The sequence below is a fragment of the Schistocerca cancellata genome, chromosome 4, assembly GCF_023864275.1.
Source record: "Schistocerca cancellata isolate TAMUIC-IGC-003103 chromosome 4, iqSchCanc2.1, whole genome shotgun sequence".
Classification (NCBI taxonomy): domain Eukaryota; kingdom Metazoa; phylum Arthropoda; class Insecta; order Orthoptera; family Acrididae; genus Schistocerca; species Schistocerca cancellata.
The window spans coordinates 558,059,852-558,075,116 of NC_064629.1; the positions used below are offsets into that span (position 1 = coordinate 558,059,852).

At 46.0% G+C, this 15,265-nt stretch overlaps 1 pseudogene; it reads right to left on the reverse strand.

The window, feature by feature from the left end:
• Positions 1 to 13,451: 13,451 nt before the first annotated feature.
• LOC126185669 (5S ribosomal RNA) lies at positions 13,452 to 13,569 on the reverse strand (annotated as a pseudogene).
• Between the last annotated feature and the right edge of the window lie 1,696 nt (positions 13,570 to 15,265).

Here is a 15,265-nt window from a genome sequence, read left to right on the forward strand (position 1 = left end):
TGAGGTGCTGCCAGCACTTTCGCTTAAACTGACGAAGGTGAGGTAGCCAAGTCAATTGGGCGTCGAAAACCAGTCCTAAGAATCGATATGTCTCTACTACAGTGAGTGGATCGTCATTAAGGTAAAGTTCTGGTTCTGGGTGAATGGTGCGAAGCCGAATGAAACGCATGACACATGACTTCGCGGCTGAAAACTGGAAGCTGTGGGCTAAAGCCCATGACCGCGCCTTGTGAATGGCTCCCTGTAGGCGCCACTCAGCAACGCCAGTACTGGGGAGCAGTACGAAATGCAGAATTCGTCTGCATACAGAAAGGGTGAGACGGACAGCCCTACAGCTGCTGCTGCGAGAGAGTTAAAGGCCACTAAAAATAGAGACACACTCAATACGGAGCCCCACTGAACGACATTCTCATGAGTATGGGGGGAACTATGGGAGGCACTGACTTTGCCACAGAAAGTATGGAGCAACAAGAAGATTTGGATACAAATCAGGTGCGGGCCTTGGAGACCCCACTCATAAATGTGACAAGGATATGATGTCAGGTCATGTATGCTTTATGCAAGTCAAAAAAGACGGCAACTAGATGTTGGCGTCTGGAAAACACTGTTCAGATGGCAGACTCGAGAGACACAAGATTATCAGTGGCAGAGCGACCCTGGCGAAAGCCGCCCTGACATGGAGCCGGTAGGTCACGTGACTCCAGGACCCAACCCAACTGCCGACGTTCCAGCAGCTAACAAAGAAAGTTGGTGAGGCTGATGGGCCAATAGGTATCTACATCAAGCGGATTTTGACCGGGTTTGAGCACCGGAATGATGGTGCTCTCTCGCCATTGCGATGGAAAGACGCCATCGCACCTGATCTCATTGAAGATGACGAGGAGATGTCACTTGTAGTCAGACGAGAGATGTTTAATCATCTGACTGTTGATCCGATCTCGTCCAGGAGCTGTGTCGGGGCAATGTGAAAGGGCGCTGAGGAGCTCCGGCCACGTAAATGGAGCGTTTTAGGATTCACTGTGGCGTGTAGTGAACGAGAGGACTTTCCTTTCCATCCGCCGTTTGAGGATACGAAAGGCTGGGGTATAGTTCTCCGATGCAGAGGCCGAGCATTGTGCTCAGCAAAGTGTTCGGCAATCGCGTTTGCGTCGGTTGATAACACGCTACCGGTCTTAATGCCAGGGACACCTGTTGAGGTCTGGTACCCAAAAAAACGTCTGATCTTTGCACAGACTTGGGAAGGTGACGCACCCAATGGTCGACATATTCGTCTCCCAACACTCCTGTTTCTGTCGTTTTATAAGCTGGCGAACACGGGCATGGAGCCGCTTAAAGGCTATTAGGTGATCTAGGGACGGGTGCCGCTTATGTCACTATAGAGATCGCCGACGCTCTGTAATTGCCTCAGCGACTTTCGGCGTCCACCAAGGGACTGTCTTTCGCTGGGGGCGCCCTAAAGAACGAGGGATCGCGTTGCCGCAGAAACGATCGTCGTCGTGACCTGCTCAACGACAACATCGACGTCACGATGTGGGAGGGATTCAGCAGTGACAGCAGGGGTGAAGGCTTCCTAGTCTGCCTTGTTTAAAGACCATCTGAGAAGGCGTCCATGGACCTGATGCCGGGGGAGTGACAGGAAGATGCGGAAGTGGATAGATGGTAAAAGGCCAGGACTACAGACTGAGAGATCAATGGCCGAATATGTGCCATGTGCCATACTGAATTGTGTGGGGGCACCTGCATTTAAGAGGCACAGATCGAGTTGTGACAGTAAATTTTCGACCTCCCTACCTCGGCCAGTAAACATGGGGCCACCCCACAAAGGGTTATGCGCGTTAAAATCTCCCAAAAGTAGGAAAGGTTTAGGGAGTTGATCAGTGCAGCCAATACGTTCGGGGGTACTGCACCATCTGGAGGAAGATATACATTGCAAACAGTTCATACAATGTAGGCTTTCACGGCCGGCGTTGTCTTCAGTTGAAACTTCCGGGCTGAGAGGCCATGGTCGATGTATAAAATTTCCACCTAACGTTTCATCTCCATCTGCGGCAGACATCTTCTGAGGTCGTCCGGCTACTGCTACTGAGGCTCCAGGTACTCTCGCATTTATAGAGCGCATAGAGGGCACCACCATTCGTCACGTGATGCCGATGGTATGCCTATCTTTGGAAGGCGTCATCATGCTCGATTAAGAGTAATCGATTGTCATTCTGCTGGCGCAACGTCGACATCCACATTTTGTCCAACTTCAAAACTACCTCTTTTCTATTAAAATTATTATGGTGTTTGTGAATCTCTTTTGCTTCTCTATACATGCGCGCATGATAATTGGATGTTCGTGCTAGAACGCTTGTCTCATTAAATTTAATTTCGTGGTTCCCATTTCGAAAAACATGCTCAGCTATGGGCGATTTTTCGATGTGTCCTAAGCGACAGTTTCTTTTACGTTCGGCTAAACGAGTGTTTACACTTCCTTTCGTTATTCCAGTATATACTTGTCCAAAACTGCATCGAATTTTGTATACCCCAGGTGTTGCTAGGGGGTGTCAGACGTCTTTTGCAGTTCTTAAATATCCCTTAATCTTCTTGGTGGGTCTGAAGATTGTTTTAATCCCATACCTGCGTCGTCCTTATCCTGACATCCCCAGCTTCAAGAGGGGTCTGAAGGGGCGCTGGTTCACTACATATTGGGTTCAGGACATAGACGCAAACTCCCCATGACACTCGATTATAGTCGCTGCGGTTCCTGTAACATCCCTTATAGCCGTGGAGGGCAGGGGTCCACATTGCTGGGAACCAGGTTTGCTGGAGGGCAATGCAGAGCGGGTGTAAAGCTTAACAGTTGCCGTAGCTCAGCCAGGTGGTGGAAAAAACTGCCGCAATTCCACTGGAGGATTACATGATCATGAGTCTGGGTAGGCATGAAACACTCAGTGAGTAGTCTACGCCTAAGGGTCACCTGCTGCCACCAGATGTGTACCTGTGCAATCGACAACCATTGTCTCTGAGGGCCCAGCGGGATCTAGGTCCTCAGCGGATGCCAGAATCTCCACCTCATCCTCAGACACAGAGCTTGTAGGTAGTGGTGGTGTGAGTGCCACAGCAGTGCCTTAGTTCTTGGGGGTCTTTTTCTTTTTAGGTTTCTCTCACTACTCCTTAGATTTGTCCGGCTGGGAGGGCTTCACTGGTTCACTCTCAGGGACTGAGAAGGACTGTGAAGCCCTATGACCAGCTACCTGTAGTTGCTTCAGCCACTGGCTCGTGTCAGCTTTGCCACTGGTGGGAACCTAGGACCCAAATGATCCCTTCCTGGCGAGAGGAGCCGAATAAGACTTCCCCTTCTCCGGCTGAGAAGTCGGGATTGACGTCCCCGATGGTTTGGGGGTGTTGCTCCTGAAGTAGGTTGTGCAGGAGCAAAGTGCCCCCCACCACCAAGGGGGCAGGTGGAATCTGACGGCTCAGAGCCAACTGTACGCAGCAGAAAGGAAGATGGTACAACTGTTGTCGTAGCAGCGGCGAGGGTTGACGTCATATGAACAGGATGTAGCCTCTCACATTTTCTCTTAGCCTCAGTGTAGGTCAGTTGGAGCATTGGCGGCCGAAGACTTCCGGCATAAGAAGTCAGCCTCATTCTGCCAACGGCCTTGTCAAAGAGGGCGGAGGAGCGGATAGAGGTCCAGGGCACTTTCTTGTCCTAGGGGTGGGAAATTGCCCCTAAAGGCGGAAGAATCAGCAATGATCAACGACACGAGGATGCAGAAGGCAATGGAAACCACTGCATTAAAGACACGTAACGTGTATCCACAGGACATGTGGCCTGTATTTGAAGAAGTGTCATGATGATCTCTCCATTGGCAAAAGATTCCGGAATAGTCCCCCATTCGGATTTCCGGGAGGGGACTGCCAAGGGGGAGGTTACCATGAGAAAAAGATTGAATAATCAACGAAAGGATAACGTTCTCCGAGTCGGGGCGTGGAATGTCAGAAGCTTGAACGTGGTAGGGGAAACTAGAAAATCTGAAAAGGGAAATGCAAAGGCTCAATCTAGATATAGTAGGGGTCAGTGAAGTGAAGTGGAAGGAAGACAAGGATTTCTGGTCAGATGAGTATCGGGTAATATCAACAGCAGCAGAAAATGGTATAACAGGTGTAGGACTCGTTATGAATAGGAAGGTAGGGCAGAGGGTGTGTTACTGTGAACAGTTCAGTGACCGGGTTGTTCTAATCAGAATCGACAGCAGACCAACACCGATAACGATAGTTCAGGTATACATGCCGACGTCGCAAGCTGAAGATGAACAGATAGAGAAAGTATATGAGGATATTGAAAAGGTAATGCAGTATGTAAAGGGGGACGAAAATCTAATAGTCATGGGCGACTGGAATGCAGTTGTAGGGGAAGGAGTAGAAGAAAAGGTTACAGGAGAATATGGGCTTGGGACAAGGAATGAAAGAGGAGAAAGACTAATTGAGTTCTGTAACAAGTTTCAGCTAGTAATAGCGAATACCCTGTTCAAGAATCACAAGAGGAGGAGGTATACTTGGAAAAGGCCGGGAGATACGGGAAGATTTCAATTAGATTACATCATGGTCAGACAGAGATTCCGAAATCAGATACTAGATTGTAAGGCGTACCCAGGAGCAGATATAGGCTCAGATCACAATATAGTAGTGATGAAGAGTAGGCTGAAGTTCAAGACATTAGTCAGGAAGAATCAATAGGCAAAGAAGTGGGATACGGAAGTACTAAGGAATGAGGAGATACGTTTGAAGTTCTCTAACGCTATAGATACAGCAATAAGGAATAGCGCAGAAGGCAGTACAGTTGAAGAGGAATGGACATCTCTAAAAAATGGTTCAAATGGCTCTGAGCACTATGCGACTCAACTGCTGCGGTCATCAGTCGCCTAGAACTTAGAACTAATTAAACCTAACTAACCTAAGGACATCACACACATCCATGCCCGAGGCAGGATTCGAACCTGCGACCGTAGCGGTCACGCGGTTCCAGACTGAAGCGCCTTTAACCGCACGGCCACACCGGCCGGCATCTCTAAAAAGGGCCATCACAGAAGTTGGGAAGGAAAACATAGGTACAAAGAAGGTAGCTGCGAAGAAACCATGGGTAACAGAAGAAATACTTCAGTTGATTGATGAAAGGAGGAAGTACAAACATGTTCCGGGAAAATCAGGAATACAGAAATACAAGTCGCTGAGAAATGATATAAATAGGAAGTGCAGGGAAGCTAAGACAAAATGGCTGCAGGAAAAATGTGAAGACATCGAAAAAGATATGATTGTCGGAAGTACAGACTCAGCATACAGGAAAGTCAAAACAACCTTTGGTGACATTAAAAGCAACGGTGGTAACATTAAGAGTGCAACGGGAATTCCACTGTTAAATGCAGAGGAGAGAGCAGATAGGTGGAAAGAATACATTGAAAGCCTCTATGAGGGTGAAGATTTGTCTGATGTGATAGAAGAAGAAACAGGAGTCGATTTAGAATAGATAGGGGATCCAGTATTAGAATCGGAATTTAAAAGAGCTTTGGAGGACTTACGGTCAAATAAGGCAGAAGGGATAGATAACATTCCATCAGAATTTCTAAAATCATTGGGGGAAGTGGCAACAAAACGACTATTCACGTTGGTGTGTAGAATATATGAGTCTGGCGATATACGAACTGACTTTCGGAAAAGCATCATCCACACAATTCCGAAGACGGCAAGAGCTGACAAGTGCGAGAATTATCGCACAATCAGCTTAACAGCTCATGCATCGAAGCTGCTTACAAGAATAATATACAGAAGAATGGAAAAGAAAATTGAGAATGCGCTAGGTGACGATCAGTTTGGCTTTAGGAAAAGTAAAGGGACGAGAGAGGCAATTCTGACGTTACGGCTAATAATGGAAGCAAGGCTAAAGAAAAATCAAGACACTTTCATAGGATTTGTCGACCTGGAAAAAGCGTTCGACAATATAAAATGGTGCAAGCTGTTCGAGATTCTGAAAAAAGTAGGGGTAATCTGTAGGGAGAGACGGGTCATATACAATATGTACAACAACCAAGAGGGAATAATAAGAGTGGACGATCAAGAACGAAGTGCTCGTATTAAGAAGGGTGTAAGACAAGGCTGTAGCCTTTCGCCCCTACTCTTCAATCTGTACATCGAGGAAGCAATGATGGAAATAAAAGAAAGGTTCAGGAGTGGAATTAAAATACAAGGTGAAAGGATATCAGTGATACGATTCGCTGATGACATTGCTATCCTGAGTGAAAGTGAAGAAGAATTAAATGATCTGCTGAACGGAATGAACAGTCTAATGAGTACACAGTATGGTTTGAGAGTAAATCGGAGAAAGACGAAGGTAATGAGAAGTAGTAGAAATGAGAATAGCGAGAAACTTAACATCAGGATTGATGGTCACGAAGTCAATGAAGTTAAGGAGTTCTGCTACCTAGGCAGTAAAATAACCAACGACGGACGGAGCAAGGAGGACATCGAAAGCAGACTCACTATGGCAAAAAAGGCATTTCTTGCCAAGAGAAGTCTACTAATATCAAATACCGGCCTTAATTTGAGGAAGAAATTTCTGAGAATGTACGTCTGGAGTACAGCATTGTATGGCAGTGAAACATGGACTGTGGGAAAACCGGAACAGAAGAGAATCGAAGCATTTGAGATGTGGTGCTATAGATGAATGTTGAAAATTAGGTGGACTGATAAGGTAATGAATGAGGAGGTTCTACGCAGAATCGGAGAGGAAAGGAATATGTGGAAAACACTGATAAGGAGAAGGGACAGGATGATAGGACATCTGCTAAGACATGAGGGAATGACTTCCATGGTACTAGAGGGAGCTGTAGAGGGCAAAAACTGTAGAGGAAGACAGAGATTGGAATACGTCAAGCAAATAATTGAGTACGTAGGCTGCAAGTGCTACTCTGAGATGAAGACGTTAGCACAGGAAAGGAATTCGTGGCGGGGTGCATCAAACCAGTCAGTAGACTGATGACAAAAAAAAAAGTCAGTTGGACCAGGGTATTTTATTCCATTATTTTTCTTTCTTTCTGGAGAGTCCTGCAGTCTGGCGAGCAAGGCGAATGGTGTTCTCTGCAGTTCACACAGATGGGGGGGGAGGGGGGGGGGCACAAGGGATATTGGGATGTGAAGGGCATCCACAATCCTGGCAGGTGACACTGGAAGTACAGTGGGAAGACTTATGGCTGAACTTCCAGCACTTAAAGCACCACATCGGGGGAGGTATATATGGCTTGATGTCACAGCAGTAGACCATCACAATGACTTTCTCGGATAATGTGTCACCCTCGAAGGCCAAGATGAAGGCGCTGGTGGCAACATGATTATCCCTTGGACCCTGGTAACGTGCCGGACAAAATGGAAACCTAGCTGCTCTAAATTGGCGTGCAGCTCATCGTCAGACTGCAAAAGAAGGTCCCTGTGAAATATGATACCCTGGACCCTATTAAGCTCTTATGGGGCGTGATGGAAACAAACATCCCCCAGCTTGTCACAGGCGAGTAGTGCCCGTTACTTGGCAGAGTATGCTGTTTTGATCAAGACCGACCCTGACCACCGCATTTTGGACAAGCCCTCCACCTCCCCAAACTTGTCCTCTAAATGATCCACAAAAAACTGAGGTTTCATTGACAAGAAAGATTCCCCATCAACTCTCGTAAATACGAGGTACTGGGGAGAACAAGCTTCGCTGCCATCCTTAGCCTAGTGTTCCTCCCCTGGTGTGGCCAGGGGGGTAATGATTTGGGGTCATGTTTTTTAGCACTGAAGTTAGACCTTGACCGCTTAGTGACTGCTGGTGTTTAACCACCAGCAAGAGATGACAGACTACACTTCATGGCATGTCATCCGCCCTGATGACAGCCATTCTGACCAGGAGCCCTCCACATGGGCGCCACCCTGCCGCAGCAAAGGCCACCTGGCAGGATGGCCATTGCCGGGAATCCTGATGCCCCAGGGTGATGGGCATCTACTCCTTGGCATATGTGGGAAGTCAATGGCGCAGGAATCAGCAGAACGATCCTTGTGTGGTCAAGGTGCTACAACCAACAGGGTACATGGCAGTCCCACCACAACGGACTGGCTACTGTGCTGGATAACAGGTGCAAACGAGCTAAGTAGTCCATTATCGTTGACAGCACAGAAAGCAATACTGCCAGAGGATGGAGGAAAATGCACCCAAGAGGGTGACCTTGCACAACAGCTGGAGAATGAGCGGAAGTGCAGATCCATGTCGACGAAGGATGCAAGAAGTCTCAGCGCATGATGGAGACTGCACCATGTAAGGCAGCCTTCCCCAGTTGGCTCGCTCTTCAGGAAAACATTGCAAAATGGACATCAAACCCTACAGGGGACCATCACATAAAGGCCAAAACATGTGAGACTCCTTTTAGTTGCCTCTTTTGACAGGCAGGAATACCTCGGGCCTATTCTAACCCCCTGACCCGCAGGGGAACACAAGTAATGTGATGTGATGTGATTATTGTTCTTGGGCACTAAATGGTGAGGTCATCAGTGCCCTGAATGAAATAAACATTCACGAGGATGGTGAAAATCTATTAAGAAACAACAATAAATTTTAAAAGCAAGATGTATCAACAATCAATCATTTAAATACAATATATACATCAGGGGATTCACACAAGACTATCCATAAAGTTTGGGTGGAACACAGCAGACTATCTACATAAAATCAAGTACCATATAAAATACCAATAGACACATTTAAAAGAGGGCAATATTGCCGTGGCTCGATAACTACTTAGAAATAATGGGTGACCAAGTCACTCTCCAATACACTAAAGGTGCACGTCAAATATTTTGGAAAAGTGTCCCGACATCACACAAAACCATAGAAGTACAAATCACACTCACCTCATCATTATTTAAAATATAGGCAGGTCATGTGGGAGACCCAAGTCTGCCCTAAGTTCATCATATAACACACATTTTAATTAAAACATATATTATTGACAGCTGTGTTCCATATCTCTGACACACCGCTAGCTCCTTGTAACACACAGTGACGTTGTTGAGTGGTACTTAAGTAAATAAATTAGTGAAATCAAAGTGAAGTAGAAATTAGAATATAAATGAAAAACTTGGTTTAGTTTAGAGAGTTACATACTGGCATTCAGCGGGCAAAACAGCAGAACAGAGAGACAATGACCGTGAAGTCAGCAAGTTCCACATAAGCGGGCGCTGTCGATTCAGCCGTCAGGGCATCGCCCGACCGGCTCACGTGTTTCTCAGTTGTCGCATGTGAGCAAAGGCCCTCACCTACATCCCAAGAGCCAATGACCGACGTTAAGAAGAATCTTCGAGAATCTTTTCAACGTGACAGAAGAGGCAATGGCCGTGAAGTCGTTCACCTCCAGTAAACTGAAGTGAATAAATACGCGAGACGCAGTGGGCCCGACAGATGAAGACGAGAGGAAGACGAAGGCGAAGACGGAGACGAGGACGGAGACGAGCGACGAAGAAGACGAAGAAGAAGCGTAGCAGTTGTTTTAAGTTAGTTTCGGTGCTGAAGATCGTCATGCAAGAAGAGACTACATCATGCACAGACGCACCGAGTCCGCCGCTGTAATGGAATAGCAAGCAGCAGCCTCAGTGCCAGAAGAAGAAGTTAAAAGGTATTTTGAAGTCTGATTTTACATACCCGGGTGACTCGTGAGGACGGGAAGGAGACGGCCTCACTTCAGCAGTCACCTGTGAGCTGGGATAAAGACCTGACAGCCGAAGACTGGCAAGCGGGAGTCCGTGATTCGAGTCCGGGACACTGGCCTTCCCCCGCCGCGCCGCTCTGCTGGCCGACGCACAACACACGCGGCCGCTTAGAGAAGAGAAACACTGGGACGCCACATTCAAGGTATCACCATCCGATGCACGACGACGCTCGCAATAATTAAAGGGGCCACCTCGCGCTGCGCGTCTCCGGTCAGCTGGGCGAGACGGCGACACGAGATACACACCGCTACGCGTAATCAGACGCCGCCGCCGCCACCGCCGCCGCTGCCGCAGCAGAAGGCTACGCAAACGACACGGCTGCCGCTCTCCGAACCAGAACGTCCAGTAAGATAACAGCTGTACGAAACTTTCAATAAAAGTTATCTTATGTAAAAATGATGTTTCATTCGACCTCATACCCGAGCCAAGGAAGAACCCATCCTGCCCACATTTTGTAAGAGAGAAAAGTTTATTTATTTAATATTTTCACCCTGACAGAATGCTTGAGAATGCTCATCCTGACAATTGACAGCATCAAAAGAGAAAACCCATTTACATTGAGTAACAGAAGTGTCACATTTAGTAACACAACTGTTACATTTGATGTCAGAAGCCGTAGTAGTTGTTACAACGTGTCAATGGGAAATGTCCCCCTCTAAGCCTTGTAAGTGCTACTTTTTTTTGCTCAGAATGGCAGGAAGAAGGTAAGCCACAATTTCACTGAAGATTTCACTAGTCACACCTTATTGTTCTGCACTGCTTACCAGATGGTCTTCCAGGTCACGTATGTGGTAACAGGTAGCAGGGGGAGTGGGGGGGGGGGGGGCAAAAAGTGCAGGAGGTGGAAGGGAGCAAGCCTCCTTGGCAGCTACATCAGCAGGTTCTTTTACCTATCTTTGCAAGAGGAGAAGAGTGTCTTGAGCATCTTGTACCATTCTATCTTCTGGGTGCTGTTGACCAATAGTAAAAAGGGTACTTTGGTAATCAGTGCATGTGAGAAATTTCTTGCCATGCCCTCAGGATAGCACACAGTTCCACATAATAAACTGAAAAAATGCTTTGGGAGCCCTATCTTGAGGAGAAAGCCAAAGAACACGATGGAGCACCCAATAAAGTCCCTCTGCTTTGACCTATCTGTCTAAACATTAATAATATCTGGGTGGCTATTTAAAATATCATAAAACTTGGTTTTAAAAATATAATATTGGGTACAATTCTTCCTGTACTCAATCATTTCAAAAATTAAGTTAGGCCACCCCTAATCCAACACTGGCTTTGGACCTTAATGTCTTCGCCTGTAGTGATGCTGACGATTCTGGAACAGAAAGAGCCCTGTATGCTTGGTATACCATGCAGAGATGATGTCGAGTAGACAGTGCATGCTCACCAACCTCTCCATACATATTAGAAACTGGATTTGTTCGACAATCCCCCATTGGTGGCTTAATACCCTCATGGTGAAACACAGCCAGCATTTTGAGATATGAAGGCCATGTTGATCCATAAATCTATCATTTGTATTTGAGGTAGGACCACATGAAGGCTCTATAAAATGGTAGCAGGCATGCCCTGTCTGCTTCCTAAGATCTATGATTAAAACATTTGAGAGCATTTAAAGTCTTGAGGCATCATAATTTCAGTTTTGTAAGATGTGACAGCGGCATTAGCCTATCACCAAAGAGAGACCTAGATCACCTTTCCCTTAAAAGTGAGGACGGTAGCCTCCAGTTTTAAGACAGGCAAATTAAAAAGTGAGAGAGCAGTTAAAATTAACACAAACAGAGACAATTTGAAACGTATGGTATTTGCCCATTCCTCCAACCACCTGATTGTCAAACACAATTGCCGAGTAACTGTTGCTAGGTTGGAGGACGCACAGATGGTGGAGAAGTTGTCCACAGACAAGGAATAATGTATGGGACTCCACACCTCAGACATAATGCCATTTATTGCAATGGCGGAAACAGTTACACTAAAATCACTCTGTTGAGGGACACCACTCGCCTACTTAAAATTATCAGACAGGACAATCCTAACCTTGTATCTAATATCCCTTTCTAAGAGGACAGACTGTATCAACATGGGAAGACGTTCACAGAAATCCCACTCATCGAGCTACAACAAAACATTATGCCTCAAGATAGTATCGTAGACCTTTTCCAAATCGAAGAATACACCAACACGGTGTTGCTTATGTTGGAAAACTTGTTGAATTGTTGTTTCTAGCAGGGTCGGGTTATTGAGTGTAGATTCACACCTCCTGACTCACACTGGAAGCGAGTTGGCAATTTCGCGAACCCACACTAAATGCCAGATGACCATATATTCCAGTGCCTTTCCTACAAAGCTAATGAGACAGATGCTATGATAACTGGGTTTAGTACAATCCTTCCCCGGTTTTTAAATCAGAATTAAAATACCTTCCTTCCACAATATTTGAAATACTCCAGCCACAAATTTTTATTAAAAAGCTGGATGAGGACCACCTCTGACTGCTGGTTCAACTGTTTCAACATGCTGTACGTTATCAGGTCATGACAGGGAACAGTATCACAAGCTATCAGCAATGCAGAATCCAACACCCAAAGAAAGAAAGGCCAGTTGTAATCCTTCATGCACCATCTACCAATCCAATGCCTACGAAGAACCTCATCCAGGAGTCAACAGACATTTCGTCTGAAGTGTGGAGGTGCACCAGCCTCCTGGGGGAAAAACCTACACCTCTGATCATGAGGCAGATCGTCCAAATTGGGTAGTAACATGATGTTTCCATAAGATGGTGTCTGTATGATGTAGCATTGTGTGTGCTGTTAAAAAGATGTGAGACTAATGAGGACATTCCCAGGTATGCCGCACCATGTATTTAACCTAGGGTTAGTGTGAATATACGCCTTGACAGTGAGATGGGGACAGTCATTTGCCCAACAGCCGTCATTATGTCTATTCACCCTCCCGTTTAAATAGAAACTAGCATCATCGCTGAAGAAAATGCCAGCTACAAAGTTCTGCTGGTGTGTGCATCTTTCTTCAAGCCGTTCGCAGAATTGTATCCACCTGTAAGTATCATCAGCATGGAATTCCTGAAAAAAGAAAATGGCGAGAGAACAGTATCCTGGACATGGAGGCTGGACTCGTGCTACTTTCCTGTACCAACATCCCTGCTGATCAAGTTGGATTCACCACTGCCTTTGCTAGTGAGGCTGCTGACTGCATATCCCTGTAGGTGTGCACCATCTTTCTGAACCTCTTTAGTTGTGAACACTGCCTGTAGACTTGAACCATTCCATTAAATGGCCAATCATTCTGTAATTAGACTGATGTTAGTCTGGATGTCACCTTTGCTATTCTGCTGCTCCCTGCGCCATGGATGAGAGCAATTTCCACCTTGTCTTGATATGTATACATCACTGTACGAGTCACTACACTGCAGAACAGCACCACACTACACAGCTGTGGTAACAAAAAACTAAACTCTGTCCGAACAGGCCTTCAAAGGCCCAATGGTACCGACCGGCCACCATGTCATCCTTAGCCCATAGGCATCACTTGATGCGGATATGGAGAGGCACATGGTCAGCACACTGCTCTCCCGGCCATACGTCAGTTTATGAGACTGGAGCCGCTACTTCTCAATCAAGTAGCTCCTCAGTTTGCCTCACAAGAACACAGTGCACCACACTTGCCAACAGCGCTCGGCACACCAGACGGTCACCCATCCAAGTGCTTTCCCAGACCGACAGTGTGTAACTTCGGTGATCTGACGGGAACTGGTGTTACCACTGTGGCAAGGCTGTTGGCCCAGCTGTGGTAACACATGCCCCTTTAACAATCTTCCGGCGGAGTACATTAGTCAACTGCATCACAGATAACTGACCATGTGATACTACACACTGCATCTGACTAATGATTTCAGCGGTGTGGTGGTGATGGTTGTTGTCATTGTTGTTGTTGGTGGTGGTGGTGGTGGTGGTGGTGGTGGTGGTGGTGGTCAGTCATTTATCTCAGTGTATTTTTTGCTACCACCACTAACATCAAATCTGTCCTATGGGACACGAATTTTGAATCACCCTGGGTTAGAGTTGTGAAACTGCCTTAGGCTACAATAGACTATTGTAAGCAAGCATGGACTATGGTAGTTTTCGGAGCACATTTGGTCAGTTCAGATTGTAACGTGTCAGGTGTATTGCATACCTATTGGGTATTACATCATTTTGATCGCTTTGTTTACCTATGCAATCAGGATCTTACTACATTCCCCTAGAAATCTTAAGTGATGAATCATCTACAGATTGAGTGTGTATATATAAAGGGACATGTAAGTTACAGAACTTTTTGTTCTACATAGTTACCCTCCTGTCCGTTACTTAAAAATGAACAGTATTTATAGCAACATTTAAATTGTCATTCTCTGATTCGGGTTATATTTGAAAATTGTTGATCTGTAACGCAAAACAGTGAAAAAATTTAAACTACAGATTTATCACGTATCACTAAGATTGGTTGGTTGGTTGGTTGGTTGGAGAAGGGGACTAAACATCGAGGTCACTTATCCCATCAGATTTGGGAAGGATGGAGAAAGAAGTTGGCCATGACCTTTCAAAGGACCCATCCTGGCATAGCACTAGGAAACTCAATTTTCTCAAAAAGAAGGAAACTAAAAATGCATTCAGGTGTGCCGCAGGGGAGTGTCGTAGGACAGTTGCTGTTCACAATAAACAGAAATGACCTTGTGGATAACATCGGAAGTTCACTGAGGCTTTTTGCGGATGATGCTGTGGTATATCAAGAGGTTGTAACAATGGAAAATTGTACTGAAATGCAGGAGGATCTGCAATGAATTGATGCATGGTGCAGGGAATGGCAATTCAATCTCAATTTAGACAAGTGTAATGTGCTGCAAACACATGAAAAGAAAGATCCTTTATCATTTAGATACAATATAGCAGGTCAGCAACTGGAAGCAATTAATTCCATCAATTATCTGGGAGTAGGCATTAGGACTGATATAAAATGGAATCATCATATAAAGTTGATCATCGGTAAAGCATATGCCAGACAGATTCATTGGAAGAATCCTAAGCAAATGCAATCCAAAAACAAAGGAAGTAGGTTACAGTACACTTGTTCGCCCTCTGCTTGAGTATTGCTCCCTGGTGTGGGATCCGTACCAGATGGGGTTGATAGGAGGGAGAGAGAGAGAAGATCCAACGGAGAGCAGCGTGCTTCGTTACAGGATCATTTAGTAATCACGAAAGCGTTACGGAGATGATAGATATACTCCCAGTGGAAGACTCTGCAGGAGAGACGCTCAGTAGCTCGGTACGGGCTTTTGTTGAAGTTTCGAGAACATACCTTCACCGAGGAGTCAAGCAATATATTGCTCCCTCCTACGTATATCTCGCGAAGAGACCATGAGGATAAAATCAGAGAGATTGGAGCCCACACAGAGGCATACCAACAATCTTTCTTTCCACGAACAATACGAGACTGGAAT